Below are 22,955 nucleotides of genomic sequence, written 5' to 3'. Positions count from 1 at the left end.
GGTTTTTTAATGATTGATCACATTTCAACCAACCCTCGTTACTGCATCGGTAGACTGAGAAAGACGATGTACTACCACTCGAGGAAAGATCGTGGGGTTTATGCTCTTTATTAATGGTTAAAATTAAGTTAGAATACGAGAAGGCAAGTGTGTAAAATATAGTGCCCTTTGTAGCTACCTTTTTGCACAAGTTCACTAATCATTAGCGTATTTATTACCTCTCTTACTTATGATCATTAATGGGCGCTACGGCGCCCTGCTATGGAACACATTGACTTTTATGTTTTTCTAATTCGTTTACTACTATATGTAGCCTTCGGGTGAGGTACAACGCATATGGAATATAGCAGACCCTTGTTTATCGATCCATTCCTCAACACAGCAAAAATAATTGTAACCTAAATACCACGTCGGACTTTAGAAGCTAGACTACAAGAAACCTACACAAAAAGAATTTTGCCTAGATTTATGTATTTTCGTTCTTAATATTATTCGAAAGTGTTTTGTTCTTCTTATACCTTATCTTTTATACCTTACCTTGATTCAAACATTTTTGCTCTAGTCTACGTATCAACAATCAGTGTTGGGGACTATCAAAAGGGTTTCACAGGGTACGTACAATCAAGTCTATTTAGAAACACTTTTTTCTCCAAACATAATATTACCATCCGTAAAAATTATATAACAGATTATAGATTGATTTACGCAAAATGAACTCCGCGTATCGTATTCCAGCAATAGTATATGCATTAAATTACAAGTGATCGCTTTAGACAAACGGGCTACAGGTCACCAGGAAAATTCATTAACAGAACGGTATTACGATTTCGTCTGCTTGTAAGGGGACCTACATATGCATAGTCAACAATCATGGAAGTGTCTTTGTTAGAATCGGCGATTTAGAGCGGGTTCATGGAACAACACATTCAACATTGTATGTCATATTTTATCACAAGCAATATATGTTGCTTCGTACTGGTCTTCTACTTTGGAGCAGTAGTGCAAGCAGTTGATGGTTGGAGAGTGCTGACGGTGAAAATGGCTGGTGCATCAATCGGAAAAGTCTAGGTATCCTGCTTAAAAAGAGGAGATACTTAATACAGAAAAAAAGACCGAAAAGTAGCGAAGCCGTAAGTGTAAATTTAAATAATTGCACCCATCTAGTGAGACAGCATCCGTTTTCTTGACCCAAAGAAAACCTTTTAGAATAGTACTCTAAACACATTACACATTTTGTGGAAGTATAATCCAGAGGCAATGATATTGTACACTTAGATCCCGCTATGCCTGTGAAGGAAGCGTTCTCCAAGATGGCTCGAAGTAACAGCGATTTCTACAGCTAAAGGAAGCAACAAAGGCAAGGGTGACTAATGCAGACAGGTACGTTGCTCGTTAAAAGGGCGCTGTTGGATGGGAGCAAAATTTGTATAAAACATATCGTATTTACATTAGTTCTTTGGTCATTCCTCTGTTAACTTTAATGTTTCATCGTTTATGGGCTCTCTCTGTTATATGTTGCTTTTTTGATTCTGTCAATTGAAACTGTAATGTTTTTCATCGGAATTGAATAACATGTTATTAATTCGATCCTGTTGTTAGCAGCCAACAGTCAAACGGAAGGCTGAGGAAAGCGTAAATGTTTATTACAAGGTAAACCTTCCAACAAACGAATAGTATTGCAGTATTTTTCAGAGCATTCGAATTAAGCGTGCTCAAGAAGCTCCAAAACAGTGTAAAAAAACTCAGCAATTACTGTCTCTACTGCTTCTTGGAGTACTTTTTGTGAGAGTTCCCTGAAATGTATGTGCATGCCCATTTGTCGCGACTTGAAAAAGCTGTGTTTGTTCTCAAGATAGCGCCACTCACAATGGAAACAGGATTCTAATCTGTATATTTTTCTTGTCAGTGTAATATCTGAGAGAGAAAATTCGCCCTTAACCCATTAGCCGAGAATGTCATAAACACTTGTCATTTTTAAGATACCAAAAATTCTGTCTATCGACATAACTATTTTTTTTTGTTTGTTTATTTAACTCTTAAGCAGAAGTAAGTTTACAGTTTAAAAACGTGTACAGAAGGAAATGGTGATATTACAACACTGATGATCTATAACTGCGAGAACGATAGCAGTAGTTTGTAATTATTCGTTTATTAGCACAGTTTCTGTTTGTACATCCTCGTCAAACACAGCTTAGATTTTTGTGTACCAATTTTAGTTCCACCGACGGCACATACTACTCAACCAGTATAAAGAAGTTATCTTGTAAATTTTAGTTGAAATTTCTAGCCGTTAGAGCACATAAAGAACATGTACACAGTCAATTTAGCCTCTACCACCAAACGCCTGCTCTTCTTGGTGCTATATACTATAAGTTAGAACTGTTTACAAAAGCAACCTAGTTATTAAAAAAAAAAGGCATTAAAAGAAATTTTACGCTGACATATGTTTATGATTGTTATATGGGACCAAAAAGGAAAAATAAGATATCATCCATAATATGGTAAGCGCAAAATTAGCCAAATTAGATATGGATGCTGTAACGTGTTTTGATGCACAAAAATGTCTCGCATGTGCTTGTGTATCTCACTTAATTTACTTAGGCATCTCTTGGTTTTAGCATTGATTAGTGCTGGTGCATTTAAATACAAGCTGTGCGTGTATGGATGACGACAGGAAGCCATATATAACTGAATATGCAGATACTATTATTAGACGTGCAAAGAGGTAGCTCTATTTTGGAGCACGTATCAGAACTGAACCACGAACTATTTTTTTTTGGGGAGGTGGTTGTGCTTTCATACGTAACTGCATTCACGGGTACATCAAATAGTACTACATAGCTTTCTTTTCTTTCACGTATATACTTCAATGTAAGTTTACTTAATTAACACATCTGTTTAGACTACACACATTTTTTCCTACTCCCTGTCTTCGAATTAACCAATGGAAGTAGGAATCGCACAACATTAATTCAGGATCGTACATACAATCGAATAATAAGACAAATAGCATTCTGACTAACACCAGGGTAAGCTCATCTTCATCGCTCGTTGCATTGGTTGTTGAAATTATTATAATTATAGATTACATACTTATACATAATGCATTAAATCACTTGTCTAAGTATTATTGAATTACAGTGATTTGAAGAATTTTGAAATGTGATTACATGGATTGACAAAACAAAATGCTTGTAACCCTTTGGCTTCATCTAGTACAGCTTCATCATTCCACCCACTAGCGATCTAAACGCGCCGATTGGTAAACTATAGTCAGCAAGCTGGCAAGAAGTTCAAATATTTCGCAATCTATCGCAGGAAGGGCTGTGAAGCTGACCCTTCCGTGTACGGACACTCCATTGTTCTGTTTACTAGTAAATGCCTAAGTTGACTACTCAAAGGCTACTTTAGTGTCGGCGACAAAGGTTAGCAGGTTCAACAAATTCGCTCAATAAGAATCGCACAATTAACGACAGCCAGGGCGGCATGCACATAGGGTCATGAAGTTCCAGATAGCGCCTTGACTTCTTTAGAGAGGAGTCAAAGCGCTATCTGGAATAAACGGGAACTAGGGAAAAGGTCAAGACAACACACAATTGTTTGAGTAGAATTCTCAGGAAATATTGAAAAAGATGCAAACCAGGTCAAGCAGCGTTCGCCTGGGAGGGCTTACGTTTGCCTTTAACTGTTATCCACTGTGTGTTTATAGACACCGTGACTAAGGAAATCACGGAAGAGTTTCGTACAGCTGTCATGCAACTCATGTCCTCAGTCCATATACATACATAAACACACCGCAAAGCGTTACGACAAAATACGGCGAGCTTACGCCCAACCATAGCATGGTACTTCAGTTGACGTTTTCAATAAACAGTTAAGCATAGTGGGTAAGTACCAAACCTTAAAAAAGACCATACGCTTGTTCTTAGTTTAGTCTTGCACGTTCACCTTCAATGACTTGCTTTCAGCAGACTTCTCAATGGAGGTATGCTCCTTATGCGTTCTATTCCTGAGAGATCTCTTTGTGCACGACCTGTTTCTGCGTGTTTTCAAAATTGAAGCTAAGGAAACGAGTGTATCTAAAAAGCTGGATAAGGGAATCTTGTGTCGTTTCACTGGATAAAGCAAAACAACAACATTATACATAGTACACTAAAGGCAGATTAATGAGTCACACGCACGCGAACGACATCAGTAAAAAATTATCGGGTCTGTCCTATTCAGTACTAATAACTTTATAATTGTTTGATTTGATGTAACTGCTCTTCAACAGCTGACGAAATGGAGCTGCAAGCATGATCACATTTTAATTATACGTATGCGCTAATTTTGACCGTAAAACACTTTTCGTAACGTCGGGGAGTCGGATTCCTAAGTTCTGCGGTCAAGTCTCGTAAAAAACGCATTCATCAAGCTTTCGCAAATAAGTAAATTCGTAGATAGTATCATTATCATTATGCATTTGTAATGAGTTCTCCGAAACGACGACCGCCTAGGGTGACCCTTTTACCTTGAGCAACGGACGTTACTCTTGTACGGTGTTCGTAAGAGCTGTCATATATCTTAGAAACTGTGTAGTAGATGTTTCGTAATTGAGAGATGGACGGTACTTCACGTGTCAGACAAGCTCACTGTAACAGCACGTTCGATCTATTAAGCTAAAAATAGAAACTGACAAGGTTCTCTAACATGCGTCTGACTGTAAAGAACCAATCATTCTTATCATTAACGAAGCAAGGATTCCAGTTTATTAATAACCGTTTGGGCGAACTTAATTTACGACTACACGGAAGAAGCGAGTCACCTTCATCTCTGACGCAGCTATAACACAGCAGTTTACTCTTTTGGTGCACAAGGTTTAATATTGCGTCTTCCTAAAGTAAAAAATCTTTAAAAAGGTTGTTCATACCCTGGTGATTGAGTTATTTGACATGAACCTGGCAGATGCCGAAAAATTCCACTCTTCCATAGTTTAAGCTTAAAAGAAATGGGAAACGCAAACCACAGCTAATTACTTTATAAAATCCGTCTTTATCTCGTAATGTGTGACCTTGCGTATTTCATTTTTTATGAAACGCATTTTCCGGCAAAAATCAGATGAGGAATGTTAGGAATGACGTCCCTATATGCTCAATAGTCATGAAAACTACACGTTCATTCAGACACGGTTTCTTTAGCAGTCCAAAAATCCGTTTTTTTACTTTTACTTCCAGCGCATGCGTAGCAAGTAAGATTGAGTTATCGTTATTATCCACAAATCCCTCTTCACAAGTCAGAGAGCGCCTCTGCATTATGGCAATATCTGTTTTTGTGGGTGAAACCGCTGATGGCAGCACACATTAAAAACGGCACCTATAAGCTCCGTTATGTGGCCATGTACAAAAAAATATATTCTCCATGGATGTACATATCGACACACAGACAGCCATCTATATCATTCTTACGAGCAGAGCACGGTCACCCAGTAACCATACGAGAATATAAGGAATTAGTTAGTCCGTCTCTCCGGTGCTAGCTGCAGACGTACCGACGCAGTCATGCGTGCAATGGTCGCGGTGCTTATTCGGTTAACTGAACGCCGGACAAACGGACCGTCAGTAGCATATGAACAAAGAACAGGACGTGGTCTACGACGGCTATTTCCCTCCGCCAGCTTGACGACGAACGAGGTAAGATCCCACTATTCCCCCTCCAACTCCACCAGTTGCTTCAACTTCTACCGTTGCGACCAGGAAAAAACAAGAATAAGGGTCAATCTCTATTTTCTTTATTTTCTCTCTTCCCCATCTTTTCGTATCCTTCATACATATACAGACACTTTTCTTTTCCTCTTATTTTTCCGGTTCCGCTGCTGTTATCATCGTCGTCGTTCCGTCGTTCTTAGCCCCTCAGTTCACTCAAGTGAGAGAAATTAAAATAATCCCCTCCACTTCCCTTTTACTCCACTACCATGTTTGGTGTGCTGCTACTGCTGCGAGATTTTCACTAGTACGGGAGCATCGGCGCTCAGAGCGATGGCCATGGCGCCATCTGTTTTGCAGCTTCATTCAAAATTGTCCGAATCTCTCACTATATCTTTCTCCGCTCGTTGTCGTGTTTTTCCTGGTCGACATTGTCACTCTTCTTGTTCGTACATTACGGCTTACTCGAAAATGCAGCACCATGGTTCCACGTCCAACGTCGATGTGGCTTTTAATCCTGTTCGACCGCCACCCCGTCTAACCGTCTTGTGTTTCTAAAGTACCTACATAAGAACAAAAACTGTCAAATAAACTTTAATGTCGTATAGATAGATCTGAGTATCAGATAGTGTATTGAATTTTATTGGGTTTTTATATTTCTAAAAATATCTACATAAATTTAAATTTTTAATGGAAATATTGCAAAGACGAAATAGCTTTAACAGTTCCAAGTGAAAGCTTCGGTATCTAATTAGATATTACTTATCTCAAAATGCCGATTTGTAATTTATCGCACATGAAACATTAATTCCAAGCGACTTGCAGATGTCGAAAAAAATATCTCCATTTCATTCAGTGATGGCAGATGTACGGAATCATGTGGCGATTTTTTAGTGAGCAGGGCATATTAGAGCGATGAAACGCTATTATTCCTGTCCTCTGCCCAAAAAAGACTGAAAAAAGCAATTAACAAATGGGAGAGATTTAATGATTATGAACGAAGCAGATAAAAAAGAACTACAAAAAGGCGAGTGGATAGGTCGGAGAGAACAGGGACATGGTTGGACCGAAGGGCAAAAGCGCAAAACTGCTAAAGGAGTAGAACCGGTGGCAAGCTCAGTCAGGGTGAGTTAGGAATCACCCTGAAAATTAGGGGAATCTAAAGATGTGCGAGAAAGAAAAAAGGAAAAGGAGAAGCCTCTCGTTGGAACAGTCTCGTTGGTAGATAGCCACTAGAAAAACCAGGCAGGGAAAACGACTCGCAGAGCGGTTCGTACAGTCTTCAGCCGGGTTCCAAATACGTATCTCCGGCGGTGTGGCCAAGTTAAGCCGAAAACAGTCAATCACGATTCGACACTCGCCATGTAACTTGGCACACGATAATGCAGTTTGACAAAATAACATGCATGTAATATTGCTATCCCTATGTCGAAAAAGTAAGGGGAAACCAAGAGATGACATCATTTTCACACAGATATAAGTATTACTCTTGCGGGACTGACGTGAATCGAAATCAAATTTTATTTTCCTCAAAGTCTTAGAGTAATAGAAGCAAATAATAGGAAACAAAAATATTTTGACGAAGTTAATATTATGATATTTTTAACATATATATTTTATGCATTACATGGTAATTTATCAATTTTTATACAAACCCTAAGAACATCAATGGGACGTATAATGGGAAGAAACATTAACAAGACTCAGCAAGCCATTAAGATGATGCAAGAAAACGCTGAGCTCTCAACGTACGTATTGGCAAATATGCTCATTATTATGAGCATATTTGTCAACATTCACTTTTTGAAATAGCCGAAAATAACTATTGTTTGTCTGCTTCGTCAATACAACATTGACCTTTAACCTGTATACAACATAGTGGCTGGTCCCGTGAACTTTGTATACACCTTTTAGAAAAATGACGTATCAGTTAACTTTAAGAGTAATTGACGTGTCGTAAACACAAGGTGTGGGTTTCTCCATTAGCATTTTCTGTTCCTCATGCATTTGGACCTAACACACTGCAGGCAGGTAAACAAAATCTGTATGAGTTTGTCTGAAAACATGTTTCAGGCAATCGTCAACGGCATGACCAGCTTCAAATTTCGAAACATTTATTCGAATGAAGAAAATATGGCACAAAAAAAATCAAAAGGACACACATTTTGATCCCCTAGTGTGAATAGAGACACACTTGAATTGGTTTTGGCAGATTTTCAAAGATCGATGGAGGTATTTATATTAATAGGACAGACGATAAACAACACAGCTCTTTTTGAATAGATTCGAAGAAATAAGGCTAAAAAGATTCTATTGTTCTTTTCTCTCTTTCTCATAGAAATTTCGAACAATAAAATGGGTCTTACTATCAAGATCGTAACAGGTAATTTGCGTCATACTCAGGGTCTAGTTAGGAGGTTTCACATAAGTATTATTTCAACCAGCGTAATTCATTTTTGTAAACAGGAGAAACGGTGATATGTACGTGTATTCCGTTCAGCTCTAGAAGATATGGTTCTGAATTCGTTCTGCTTAAAAATAATCAGTTTTAATAATTACATATAGTTAATAAACTACTATGTCTTTTGTGTACTGTATTGTGGTGTAAAAAATCATAATAAGTTTTGTGTGAAGATTAAAATGTAAACTTAACTACATTGCGAAAATACGTAGAAACTAAAATTACTGACACGTAATTAACTGCGCAATATCACTTGTTTAATCGCGATGTTGAATTAAACGAGTTGTTTATGAACCGATGATGCTTTCATTTCCAGTAGACGGTAGCATTGATAGAAATGTCGTCTATATTTGTTAAGTGTTCAATAATCGTGAGTTTTCTCTTTTGGCGTGACGGCCACATGACAGCCACATAACGGCTTTATATCCGCAACTCAGTGAGATCAGACGTCGAGGAGCCACCGAGGACGAATGGGGGAGGACCGCATCCGTTTTCAATATGTCTTCTATGGCTGTCTGAACGGCAATTGGTTCGTCGAAGGCCGTTCTTCTGAGGACACCAACAGCAATGCGGGACCGAGGTGCGTCGATAATAAATAACTCCCGACGCTTTTTCCAATGTCTTCGGTCTAGCAGAAACCCTCGCCAGTGCCGATGTGCTGACGCGTAGCTCATTGCTGACCAAGCTCATTTAGGCAAACGAAGCCCACTCCCTGATGCTGTTCTCGCAGGTTTAGGTAAGCTGTTGTGGATCTTTCTCTTGTCGTCAAATTGGAAATCACCTAAGTATCTTTGATCTGGATTGAATTAATTTGTTGCAGGACCTCCTTATTAGATAGAGACAGAAATTAGGCACTATTGGAGAAGAGATTCTTACCAATGTTTTACAGAAAGTGAATGTTATATTGCATCTTGCTTTTATGTTCTGCTGACTTCGTGTGGCAATTCGATAGTATGCAACTTCGATACGGACTCACTGCAGTTTGGGTAAAATGATCTAATCAAGTGACATGTCGCTCTACCAGTAAGAGAAGCTTAATCAAATAATGACTAATAACGAAGAATTTTTAACAGCTCTTTTGAGTGCTTCCATAGATTGTAAGCTTAGGCTCGTCTCTGTTAGCAGTATTCTCGCAAAGTAACATTGCTTCTCGTTTCCTTCAAAGCAATGTTCATACCATCATCTCTAAAAGCATATCAGGGCCACAAGTATCGCCCACGAGCCCCATTATTCTTCTTCTGTCGGCTGTCATTCACTCTTGCATGAGGACATCAGTGTGCCGTTCCTAACTTACACTCAGAGCTCGCCCTTACCAAGCAAGTGCCATCTGCCACCTTGCTTGTGCATCTTTTTCCATCCCATTTTTTTCGCTCTAGTGGTTTCCTGCATTTCACATTTATCGACTTTATCTATATCTTGAATGCGCCATCGTATACAGAACCATTTTGGATAAAGACTATAAGAGAGAAAGACAATCTTGAAACTACAGTCAAGCTAACACAGGCAAGGTAGGCACAGTGCCTGTGTTGAAAATTCGATTTCTCCAGGAGACACAGTGAGGAGCTAGTTCAGAGATTAAGGCTGTATTTCTATAAGTATTAAGGTACATGTAAGTTGAGCCACAGCAAAAGCGGACGTATATGGACCAATAAAACCGGTTTCTCAGATATGCGCGAGGAAATACGGACCAAAAGTTGATCTTAATAACAGAACACTAAAGCCGTTCTAAGAATTCAACATTTATTTTGGTTATGATTGCATATAACCATTTGGAATCCTAACGTGACCAAGCAAAGGTTTGCTCTTTCTAAGTTCCCGTAAGAAGATGTCATTTTGCTGGTGCACATGTTATAGCCACGTATGCAGTACCCTACGGATCTCATGAGATTATGTATTGATATGGATATGGATTGATAATGTGTTATAGAAACTAAAAGCTTACCAACTCTGCCCTGTTCTCTATCAAATATATGAATAAGTCAAGGCTATACAAGAGCTTGTCCCAGTTTGTTTTTTTTTAAATTTGTTTAGCCAATAGCCGTCTTAGTTTATGTGAATCTAGGCAAGAGTATCGCGCGTATTAAACATAATTTAGTTTAGCGACAACACAGATTACAATTTCCTGTGTCTATGGTTTGCTTTATATTCCCATACTAAATTTGTAAATTCTATGACGGTATTCTTCTATAAAATATTTGGTAAACCAAAAAATCAGATTGTTTGGTCTTGGTCGGTGCGGATTTCCACTTTTTCCAATAATTTGTACAGTAATATTAATCACGCTCACAATGCATAAATAGACAAACCAAAATGAACGTACGGTTCTTATCTTGGATCTAAAAAATACTTTCTCGCCATTTGTTCAAACCATGTCTGAAGATCCGGTTGTTTTACTAAGCCTGAATAGCTGATTTTGATAGGCGCTTGAGTTGATGAAGCTTTGCCCTTAGTGCTCAACGATTATACCCAAAGTATTTTACATGCTCAGGTGGCAACTTTATTTGCAAATAAGTTTTTCTTCGTGTAACGCAATTTATAATTAGTAAACTGACTCAGATTAATATATCCAGGTTTAGTCAAAGTGCAAAAATTGTGTTCCAACTAGAGCAGTTGACCTTTATTTTTGATAAGTGTGGAGTTTGCTCTAGGCTAATATGAGAGCTCTTATAGATATAAACATAGAGCAGTTCGTTAAACATACGAGTCGTAAAAAACTCGTACAAAAAAGTTTTATCTATAATATTTAAGTCAAGCATACGGAAATCGCTTGCTGAAAGAAATATTCGTTATAAATCTGATCCAACTCACTGTCCTACAAGTTCATAGAGTAAACGAGTTGTCTACGTCTTTGATTTAGTTTGTCAAAAATCTTATATACATATTCCTTTTTGACGCACATACATTTTTAGTGGTCTTTGACTAACGTAGTCCTCAATAAGGCAACCTAATGCTTCAAAGAACGTTTGTTACTGATTGTGCTAGTGATTACAGTTCTAACTCCTTTGGAACGTACAATTAGCCAGCGTACAGTATTGCGGCCTAGTAAGCGCACGTCTGCGCTACGCAATTTTTAAAAGCGGATTTCGGCAGATCTCGTTCTTAATGGGAGAAGGCACGAGCAAAGATACTGAAGACACTGATGGCACGGGATACTAACATCAAAATATTAGACGTTAAATTACCTACAGGGGGCATGACTGAAGATAAAGCATACCCAACGGAGAAAATAAGCAAGAGAAACAATATATATGATTAGTATGATAAAACTGATTGGAGAGTATTGAGCTTGTAAAGCCATATTAAATGGAAGGAAACTTCTTTAGACTTAAATCAAGGACTTTAAAGCTCCAGATCTACTCAGACAGGTTGAATAGTGTGAATATTAAAATCTAACATTTTAAATGGAATGAGAATGATAGTGTTGTCAAAAGTAGAATTTGACATCAAAAATTAAATAATAAAGCTGATATCGTCAAATCAAATATAAAATATATATTTTATATTTGATTTGACGATATATAAAAAAAAAACATTAGGATCTACAAATGAAAAAAAAGAGAAAAATAAAGCTCATAATTCGAAAATATATGATATTGTAAGAGTGAAACAAATATGAAAGCAGTATTGCGCTAATGGTAGTAATAATTATGGCATAGATGGTGGTACGTAATGCAGATATGAACGGCATCATGAAATAGGCTGGCAAGTACTAGATGTTATTAGATATGGTTTTTCGAGAATCTTTCAGAGAGAACAACATTTGACGTCCGTCGTAATTTAGCAGTAGCGCAATGAGTTTTGAGTTGGAAAGTTGCATTGGGGAGCTGCTTCCTGCGTTTCTATGTTCCAGTTGATACACTTACTTCTTTTTGTACTGTGAGAACAAATAATTTCTTGAAAAATAAATTTCGACAGGAGTCACCTATTTACAAATAGGATTAAGACCATAATTGCACGAATTAGGAATGCTTCGGCCATAATAATTTGGTGAGTTTCTGGAAACTTTTAGAGAATAGTAACAGATTGAGCTTACAATAGAGCACAACGCTAAATGTCATCTTTTGTACAATTTTAGCTTATATGTCTTCCGGTAAGAAATATGTAGGTTAGATTTCTTTAGTCTTGATAATCTAATCCAAAAATTATCACATTTCGCATTTTGAAGTAAGACGTTTAGTTCTCTCCATTCTATGTCATCGAGATAGAAGATGCATATTAGACTTCTATATAATGCTGAACCCACACACGTAAGGGAGTCCAAAAAATAAAGAGATCTTTTGTGCTTCTTCGGAGCTGATCCCAGAATGTTGAAATAAACAACAAAGTAAAACATTTATACATTGTTAATCTCGTACTGTAATATGCCACGTACAGTTATAAGGCGTATTAATTTTCAACTACATGAAAGTCTGCGACTACAATCGACTAATGTCATTGCGTATGGAGTAACATATATTCCTACTGAATCGTTCCTGACTCTTGAAAAAAATATAGCCTAAGGCTAAAACAAATATAATAGAGAAAAATACTGTTTCGAAAGCTTTTTTTGCTTTTGTTCTGTTTCTGGGAGTAATTGATCATCAAACAAGTGCGAACGCCAGTACAACAGTACATACAACGTTTTTTAAACGGAATGAACGTCTATAACGGTATAAATTGAGCCGAGACTTTATGTAGAAATTTAAAATGGTCTATGCCCAAATAACTTTCTTAACCACTGAATTCCTACTGAAAACAGAGAACGATCTTTCGACGCTTTCAACTAAAATCAGTAAAATTCAATCTGTTAGCTTAACTTTTTTCATAGTCGCCAAAGAACGCTGCTAAAGATAGAAGTTACCGCATAACTGAAAATCTCGGTTTCTTTTTTCATTGGAAAATTATCTACGCTCGAACATATACTACATATACTTGATAGCTTCCCCGGAAGTCTTTTTCATTTGTCCTAACCGTATGTGCTAATGTGATAATGCTTCAATGTCAGCAGCCACTCGAATGAAGAAACGAGCCCATGGGAGCGAAATCACGTGCTGGCTATTTCTCAGAAGAATCAATTCACAGTAAAAAAAGTGAGCCAAATAACGCCATTATAATTTTTATGGAAAATGATGTACTGCCAGACTTATTGAATTTTTCGTAAATGTACTAATCAATCCAACCCATTCCTTTAAAAACCTTGACTGTCACGAGTTTCTATCTCTCGATGCATATTGTACTAAACATAACTCTGTGTCCGTCTGTGTGTAAAACGAGCCGTTTTAAAGCTAGGCTTGTTCCGATGAGCTGCTATTAGGAAAAAAGTTAAAAAAGAGAAAGGGTTATCAAAGAGATCGGCAGAAAACTTGACTGCTATGAACCGCAAGATCTAGTTCATTGTCTGCATCATTGTCAAATAGGCGAAGCGAAAGTTAGAGGAAGCTTGCATACTGTAATAACACTTGATGTGTGTCACTCTGCAAGGGTTACATCTGCTCCGAAACACTATGAAAATGACCGAATCCCATCGCCGAGATTTTACACTCAACATTTAGTCTTACATTAACGAAACCTGCAACCATATACCAGTGAGCGCAAAGCGAAGCTTGCTGGAAAACGTATTCTATCCACATTCTACTGAAACTGAGCGTCTGTCTGTATGATTAAGATCTCCCATATAACATGATCACTTTGGACAAATTTTTTACGGGATAAGAGAGTTTTATTCTGGGGTAGGCAACTTATGAAGTTTTGCCTGTTAGTTTCTTTGGGCAATAGTTTCTTCCCTCCGTAGAGGATAATAGTTATTTAAGCAAGTATGATCTTTTGAGCTATTTGCTCAATAAGTGTAAAGAACACCTGGAAGTTGTTAATTTTTCCACGTTTTACAAAATTTGCGGAAACCTATATTTAAAAAAATGTCCTATATGTATCCTTTACCCATAAGACAAATATTGAACAAATAGCAGTACAGTAAAGGTTGCTAATTACTAGGCTAAAAAATAAGGTTAGGTTATGCCTCATACTGGTGCCGCGTATAAAGCCAGGGGTCAATTTCAAATATACAGGGGGAGTATAACTTAAGTTCACATTGGGAGTCTTAATATCTATGTCAGTTATTCTTTAGGAAGCTGGATTCACGAAGTCTGATAACGGGTCAAATGTGATGAGGGGAAAAAGTTGGGATAAAAAAATAAGGAAATTGATAGTATCATATAATAGGAAATAGGCGACACGAATGAGACTTACTAAAATCGTAGGAAAAAGAACTCTATGCAAAAGCTGCGGATCAGTCTAATTGCAGGTAAAATCGAATGTCTCACTATGTGTTTGGAATCGTCCCTCAGCAATAATCCCTTCAAGCAAATTTTTTGTGAGATGGTAAAGCCTTGTTTTGGAGTTTATTGCACCGTTAACTTTGGAAATAGAGTGAATATTATTTTTGAACAGGATTCCAAGCAAGACCAAAAAAACAGGACTGTAAGCGATTTGTCCGGTAATCGTTGACAAATTTTGAAAGGTTTACATTAAAGAGTTGTTCAGTTTTCAAGCACTGTAAATTTAATTTAATATTTTCCCGCATGCAAAACCGGAAATTTTTCACAAATAATGCAAAATTAGTGCGGTGTTATGTTAGAAATTTCAAAGAGTAGACTAGTTTTTTGAAGCTATCAACTTCCATACCGGAACGATGAATTGCACCGTGAGCAATTAAAACAATTGTGACGAAAGTACAGGCTAATTACAACAAGGTAATGAGGTTATTGGAATATTGTAATAGGAAAACATGATTACTACTGCAGGATAACAGGGTTAGTATCTGTAGTGGTGTAACTGTAGTGGGGCTGTGAATTATGTTGGGTGTAACTAGTCAACAAAAAAAAAAGTGGATAACATTAAGCAAAGCAACTGCACCGAGAAAAGGGGGTCACGGATATAACGTAATAGATTCACCGTATTAAAAAAAGTGATTCGCTATGATGAATGGAGCTGTACCCGAACAACCAAGTCACTGGCGACAAAACTGCAAGACCTTATTATTATTCCAGTTATCAGTATTGAGTTATTCCAGTCTGAGTTCAGGATGACTGCAAGAGGCTGACAGGACAGAGGTGAAGGGGAGGGTAGCGAAGTTGTCTTGGAATCAGGATAACTCGGTCTTTAAAATCGAATCTCGCAAAGCAAAAATCTCGCAAATTAATTACGATATGTCCTTTGATAACTTTCAGCGAGCTAGATAAGTGGTAGTTGAAGCAGTAGCGCATAGCATAGACTAATAAATTATGTGAAGACGATTTTCCTGGCCAAAAGAATCATTTTTATCCTGTGGACCTTGTTTATGTTGGTTTTTGACAAATGCTGAGGCACTAAGTTATGGTCCATATGTCATTCCTTGTAAAGTTGTATCATCAGGTGGAATTCTTTAAGTTCTGCTCCAATTACAAGACCTAGCAATCCACTTTGGTGTTTTTAGAAGACCGATCTTTTTGCTTACGCAAAAAGATATTCAATATATTTTTCAGTATGCGGCGTTATTAGCTATTAAGGGATCAGTGGCGTCAGTAATACTAATTTCTGTATGTGTATAATCATTAAAAACACACTCAATACGACTGCTGGTCACAATATATACATTTTGCAATATCAAGGTATTTTACGCATTATTTACGTCTTTGATGCACTTTTTACTCGTATCATTATTGCCTTATTATACAATCGAGTTAAATAATGCGTTTTTTAAGGCCGTATTTTTGCAATGTTTGCCCTTCTCAAATATATTCATGTATGTTTGATGCTAGTCTTCTGTAGAGTAACGCATCCAATTTTGATAATGAAAAAACTCCTTTTACTTTCTGTCTTAGTTTTTTTTTCAAACTTCTAAAAAAGGTGACTGGCAAACTTTAATGAAAATCGGCTGCTGGCCTTAGCCACAACATTCGCTCAAAGGACTTGCCAACTAAAATTGAATTATTTCGTTCGATGCTGCTGCTGTGCCATAAAGAACCTTCATGGATTAATAACCAACCTCCTACAAATTATTCGCGAACCTTCTGATTCATCGTAGAGAAGCCCTATCTCACATTTATTGAAAGTTGTGATCGTGGATCTCCATATGTGCATAATGAGCGCGGTACCATATGGTTCGCGCGACGCAAGCTTCTTTTTGAAATCTAAGTAATATTAAAATATTATCCTCACGGGAACTATGCGTTGGAGATACATCTGTTAAGGGCGCTCTTTGCGAATGCCAGATAGGAATTTACACGAAATTGACTGGGTACTGGTATTCATCTTTTTTTCAAATTATCGATCCTTTCTTTTGCTATAGTGGTTCATAAAATAGACGTCGTTTTCTTGATCACTTGAAACAGTTGTATGCGATAATATATAGCTTCATATTTATCTCAAATGCATTGCCATATACAACATATGACCTAACTATTGGAAGCCGTGTTACAAGTAAATATCATAATGACGTTGCCCGATAAATTCAAACCTTTGGCGAGCAGTTTGTTTAATAAATGTAACCTCTGGTATCTTTCACAGTCTGCGGGTAAGTCCCACCCAGATTCAACAAAAGCCGTCAGACATCGCTGGGGGACAGTCTCTAGTTGATAAGAGCAACACAACAACAGCTGTACTCTCAGTGCAACATTGAGATAGCGCGCCGCAGCCAACTTTATATGCCTCCCGTGCACGCTTCCCTGTTCCATGCAGGGCAAGCGCTAGCTTTTCAAGGCGACAGAGCTTTTCTCTCTTGTGGTGGATCCATAGAAAAGTGAGCTTATATTTGCAAGGATTGAGCTAAAAACCTAGTAAAGAGATATAATGGTATATGGAAACGACAAATTCTACGTCATATAATAGAATAAGGCACCTTAAAAGTTTCCAAAAAGTCCTGAAAGAAAATTACTTTATACTTTTCGATGGGAACACTTTTTTAAAAATTACATGTTAAAATAATGCAAGCGTGAATAGCCGATGTTTGTTAGATAGATTGTTGGAGGAACGGCATTAGCCATTATATATAATATGTGTGAACTGCTGAACGGCAGTTCAGTCATTCACAAAATCGAATTTTTTTCTGTAAAATGTAATATCGCAATTAGAGATCGCAATTATTACAAAAGTGTTTTGCAGCCGTGCTTTCGCTACTCGCTTGTGACACCGGTACTCAAAAGATGTTTAAGCCTTACTCTGGCGGCGTAAAAGTAAGTTGCGTGTATCAAACGGTTTATTGTTAATTGTATCCTTAGGTCCCTGTCATAGAGAGGTGTGTCAGAAAATGGTTAACACTGGCTTATCAAAGACAAATCAATTTTAATAAAGTCTGTGAGTGTTATACAGGACTGAATCGGCACGAAAGCCTTGGTTGAAAAGGGCCAGGGGTTGCTGTTTCAAGTTCTGCCAGCTACGTTTAAGTACAAATTTTTTTTATGAAGAAAGAAAGCCATTTATACAAGGTTAGGCGATATATGTAGCTTGAATATGTATTTATGTTGATTTTCAAGCTATTTGAGAAAGTTTTTCATCATCACTTAATATGAATGTCTTAGAACCCTGAAGTGGTTAATAAATGTATAGCCTGATTGCGTAATTATCGTGTGTATAACAACACTTTAGGTTGTGGTAAATGGCTGATTACGTTGAATGGGAGCTTGCATGTTAGCAGTGTTGCATCTATATGCTAGACAGAGAGTGCTTCCCATAGGCACTGTACAAAAACAAATATGTGCAGCGCCGCGTCCCATAATGATAACTTTGTCTTCCTTTAAATTTTGATGCACGCGTCACTGACGTAACGAATATGGAAAATTCAGTGTTCCTTAGAGAAACTGACTACAATGTCAGTCCGTACGTATGATAGCTTTGTAGTTTGTATACTGCATTATTATACATACTATTTAAAGGAACATACAATAGATTGTCGTGTAGTATTTGTCTTCTTGAGTTTTCGCTTTGCTTGGTTTTAGAGCAATAATGATATTCTACATTATTGGTGAAGGCAACAGTTAAGAATATATAAAATCTTATATCTGGCTGAATTAAAATATCAATGAAAATAACATTTACGAAATCATCCAACATCTGAGACAACTTCAAAAGGATAAAAAAATTTGCTGCTTTTCCATTTTTCGCCTTATCTTGTGTCATCTGCTGTCTCATCATCTGTTTTCGGGGCGCCTACCCCTCTCTTGCCACAGACGTTTCAGACGTTAACATCTTGGCGCCTCTAACGCTAGTTTCATGTAAATATCATAGGGTATATACGCTGCTTTTTTCTTAGCTGTTGAGCTATAAGGAAGGAAATTCGGCATTCGCAGTACACACAAACTTGTTCTGTCTGCGTGAGGTTGGTCGGGATAGCCCCTCGAGACTCTTTTCTCATCTGACTAACGCATACTCGCCCACGCTCATACCTCTTAGATGCACAAATGACATCCGCGTAGCAGCACGGCCTATTCGTGGCGGAAGTGATAGTAGAGTGACTGCGATGTGGAATTCCGCAGACTTAAACTGGGTTTCGTTCAGCAAAAGAGACATAAAGGGTGCCTGAAGTAAAGTACCTATATATCCCATCACTTCTTACTTTCCCTATTCCAATTACCTTATTCACAATAGCTTCTCCCATCTCTGAGCAACTGTTGACAACTCGTGCTTACTAGACGACGGCAACCTTTTCGGCTAATCTGTTCTGCACAGCCAGTTCGTATCCACTCGAGCACCCAATCCACTCCACTACGCTTGTGGCAAGCGATCTCGACCTGCTGTAACACCTGCTTATCGTCATCTTACTATCCCCCACTGCAGCTAATACCGCCACCACCATCCATAAATGGTCTGCAAACTGAATTGCGGTTGGTGTCAGGTACACGTCTATCAGACACGTAAGGCCAATCTGCTTTTTTCCGCGTCCTCAGAAATTATAGGATCGGAATAGAAACGAGCAAAGAGCTAGTAGGGCTCGAAATCATACGAGAAACAAGAAAACCAAGAATAAAAGGGCAACAAGGAAGCATACCCATATTAAGATAGACTGGAGTTTCTGCCTTATACGCATATACGTTAGACAAGTGAAAGTCTCTTAACAGGACAAAATCAAACCATACTTTAGAGCTGTCTAATGAAGGACACGACGTCCACATTGCCTGTCTTATTCAGCATATATCTCAGTGATAGCGTGAGCAGATCTCATCTTGAACCGAAAAACGAGTTAGGAGCGATGGACGGAAGACATGCGCAATATAGACGATAAGGCACTAGAATCTATAGGCGCGATATAGTATAAAATACGTGTAAGGACCAATGTTTAGGGCAATAACTTTCTTTATTCACCAGAAATAAATGTTTGTATCATTTTGTAATTATATTTTAATATGCTAAAGATTTTCGGTTTTAAGAAGGAACTAAGAAGGGTTTTTAGAAAGGACTATTTAGATAGGTAAGGCATATAGATTTAGTCGTGAATATATTGATATAAATCAGGAGAACTACCCTCGCGGAAACATAATGATTGCTAGACTATTTCTTACTTTTCAAAAAGTCATTCAAATTATGTCGAAAATTTTTAAAATTAAATTATTTAACGTGTTATGTTACTCTGTGCTTGTTCAGAGTTAAACATTATGTAGAATAAAGCAAAAATATCATGACGGTTTTAAAGTCTTTTGAATCTGATAAGTCGCCTGAGTGTTCGCGTCACGAGATGATTGGGTGTGATGGTCACTTTCATTTCGACCAAAAGGACAGACGTTCTACTACACGCAGGAGGTACCAATCTAGTATAATCTCAAGTTCTCCGGTGAAGCTGAGTAAGTATATATATTAAGCGTTTTGCGATTTTTCCCAAATATTGATCGAAACAGTGATTACAGATAAAAACGTCCAAAGAGTGGAATAATTCGTGCTTGCCAACCGCTAAATCTCTACAGGAATGATAGCAGAACAAATATAGACCTCAGTTTGCTCATGTAGGCCTATTTTGACGCTCGTTTGACGTCAAATGGTTTATGGGGAAGGTTATGCTTAAATCAGCTGAATGTCGGACAGATAAGCATCCTAAATGACTGCGTCGTCCCGGATGACCAGATGTGAGCGTATGACTGCAATGACGAGACCAAGAAGCAGTTTTTCGAGTATCGCTTAAAAACGAACTTTGATCGAAACAAATAGCAGGATCCGGTTTAGACCAAATCCTATCAAAGCCTATTCTTCATGACCGTCTGAGAATCATTCATCATAAATTCATCCCGTCAGATTCCACGGTCACCAAAAGATACTATCAAGAAGTTTTTGGAGGACTACGCGAGTCTGTGAGATGCAAGAGACTAAAACCGTGATGCAACAAGTCTGAATTTTCTACCATGACAGTGCATTGGCCCACATCTCACTATGTATACATTGCTGCAAGAATCCTCAACGTGTGTCTTGCCCTACAACCCGTCTGCATGAAATTTAGTACGGATTTCCATCGGGTTTCTCATAGGTTTCGGCTACAGAGTCTTATTATATACATTACGGTGTGTCAAAACTATGTTGTGAAGATACAGAACATCAGTTAGCAACAAAAATAAATGAGTGGGAATTGTTTCCATTACATAATTGTACCTCGTTACATAATGTAATACGCTTCCTGATATAAAACGTATAACGTATCGGTTTATAGGGGCTCGGTAATGCGTTTAACCTCTGTAGACCAAATCCCTGAAAAAAATCCCAAAGGGCTTTGATTGAAAGGTCTGCGTTGAATATTGGGTAGATTATTGTTGAAGCTCTATGCAGATAATTTTTTGATTTACACAATATTCCTTCTTCTTACTGTATATTTGCCCTACGCCCTGCGTGCTTTATAAACTATTCGAAATAATAAAAGATTTTGCAATTCAAAATATTGTTGATTCTAACATATAATCAACGCTCGTATTGCGATTAACAAAAGGTACAGACTAGAGTTTAAATTCATGCGTTTGCTATTTAACGAAATGAGCGTTTATACTACGCACGTTTTAAAGAATGTTGTAGCTAATGTATCGTGTGTATAACTAATAAAGGATGCCTACTGTAGATGGATGTAAAAAGATTCTTAGCATACTTCACAAGTGCTGAGGAATCACGGTATTGCTTTATTTGTCCTTGCTTTCCGATCCGGGTTTGTAGCATCATCGTATCAGTTTCCAATAAGTTCCCCTCAAGCCGCAATGGCCAACACACAAACAGAGCCAGCAGCCCCGTCGACACCACCCTTTACAGAAGTGTGTTACGAAGTTCCACTCGAAGACTGCACACCACGCGCGAACCCGGCCAAGCCAGCACAACACATCCTACCTCCGATCGAATACCAATCGTCCTTAATGCCGACCCGTATCGAAGCTGTCCGCGCTACCCAGCCCAGATGAACGGACAACAATACATCCATTTGCTGCTACATTTTTCTTGTTCGGTTATTCCCGAAATGCATTCATCTCAATTGACTTTTTGCATAGGATCTACTCGACATTACCTCCTCCCGCAACTTTCTCTTTCTTGGGGAATATGACCAAAAAGTATGATTCTTGAGAAGTCAATTTGTTTGGGTTAATCAAAGATCGAATTGGTCTGACCAAGCAAAAAAATCGCATATTTTGGCGAAAAGGACAAACTTATGTTCGACTTTTCCTTTTTCAATTCAACAATGGTATGTCTGATCACAGTAATAATAATCAATCACATTTCATTAATTTACCTTAGCTGATAGTAATAGGAAATATAGATCCATCTAAAATACTTTGCGTCATAAGGATTACATAAGTCTTCCATCGTGATTTGCCCCACATCTGGAGCGCCCACATCTATCGCTAGGCTCGTAAAACCCGGTGTTCCGTATAGTCTACGGTGAAACCCATACGCGGCAAAGTGAACGACGGCGCATCTGTTTAGCCGATTTGTCCCTTTCTACTCGTTATCCCTCATCGCACCCGGAGCAATCTGCACTAATTTTGCTTCCAGTTCCTGAAGTTGAACTTAAGGGCTTCTGTTGCTAGGAGCTCAAAGCGGTGAGGTAGATCCTTGGATAACAATATTGAATCGGCTAGGGGATACGAGAGTTCAGTGCGTTTTCGAAGACGGAAACTTATACGCGATTTAATTGTTCGATGTTGTTCAGTGTAAAATTCTTTAAATGGCGCGCATCCCATAGCGATAAGAGCTATTTTAGGACTGAACAAGCTGAGAGCGGCCGCAAGGGATAAGCGATGAAACGATTTGATTACTCACGCGGCCATCACTGCCTTTCTCCACCTTTTTGTGATGTACACAGTCAAATTCTTCCGTTCGTGGAGGATAGCAACCGTAGGTTCGACAATTGGTTAATGTAGGTAGGAGGCGAGCTGCCGATGTATAAAATATCAGTGACTGCTGTCATGCCTCCCTCTCTAAACTTTGTCACCTCCGTTTTGGTCAAGCTCACGGTCAGTTTTTAACGTGGTATTGCTGCGGGGAGTCAAGCTAGAGCTCGCTACATTGTGAACCTCTTCGAACCAAATGTCGCTGAGTTGTGTATGTAGAAGGAAATTTCGACTGATTTCCTCAGCTTTATTTGACTAGGAGGGCCGTTTAATAAGATGAAGAATAAATGTGGCTTTAAATCGTCCCTTGAGTTGAATGTGTAAAAAGCAACAGTTCGGCATTTCATTTCCTTCATCGATGGTTACCCCGCTGTCTTATGGAATCACACATGAAGCCAAATTAAGAAAAGAAGTACCTTTAGTAATACCTGGTTCGAACTCATTGAATATATATATATATATATATATATATATATATATATATATATATATATATATAAGGCGCATCTGCAT

The 22,955-nt window shown here is 38.1% G+C and overlaps 1 protein-coding gene and 1 long non-coding RNA gene across 5 annotated transcripts in view; one reads left to right on the top strand and one right to left on the bottom strand.

The window, feature by feature from the left end:
• LOC111244349 (glutamate receptor ionotropic, kainate 2-like) overlaps positions 1 to 22,955 on the bottom strand; it is a 321,397-nt gene that overhangs the window by 186,364 nt on the left and 112,078 nt on the right. The gene's annotated exons all lie outside the window — the stretch shown is intronic.
• Positions 890 to 21,042, top strand: LOC147758080 (uncharacterized). 4 transcript variants are annotated; one of them, XR_015321382.1, is made up of 5 exons: positions 890 to 1,130; positions 1,276 to 1,380; positions 3,710 to 3,887; positions 8,550 to 8,878; positions 16,666 to 18,059. It is a non-coding gene; the product is annotated as an uncharacterized LOC147758080 (long non-coding RNA). The 4 variants fall into 4 exon arrangements; XR_015321384.1 differs by lacking the exon at positions 3,710 to 3,887 and adding an exon at positions 19,986 to 21,042 and having other exon boundaries at positions 898 to 1,130; positions 16,666 to 17,330; XR_015321383.1 differs by lacking the exon at positions 3,710 to 3,887 and having other exon boundaries at positions 897 to 1,130; positions 8,580 to 8,878.

This window comes from Varroa destructor, unplaced genomic scaffold (assembly GCF_002443255.2).
Source record: "Varroa destructor unplaced genomic scaffold, Vdes_3.0 BEIS01000002.1, whole genome shotgun sequence".
NCBI lineage: Eukaryota > Metazoa > Arthropoda > Arachnida > Mesostigmata > Varroidae > Varroa > Varroa destructor.
The sequence above is the reverse complement of the archived record's forward strand: the minus strand, read 5'-3'. Positions and strand labels throughout refer to the sequence as shown.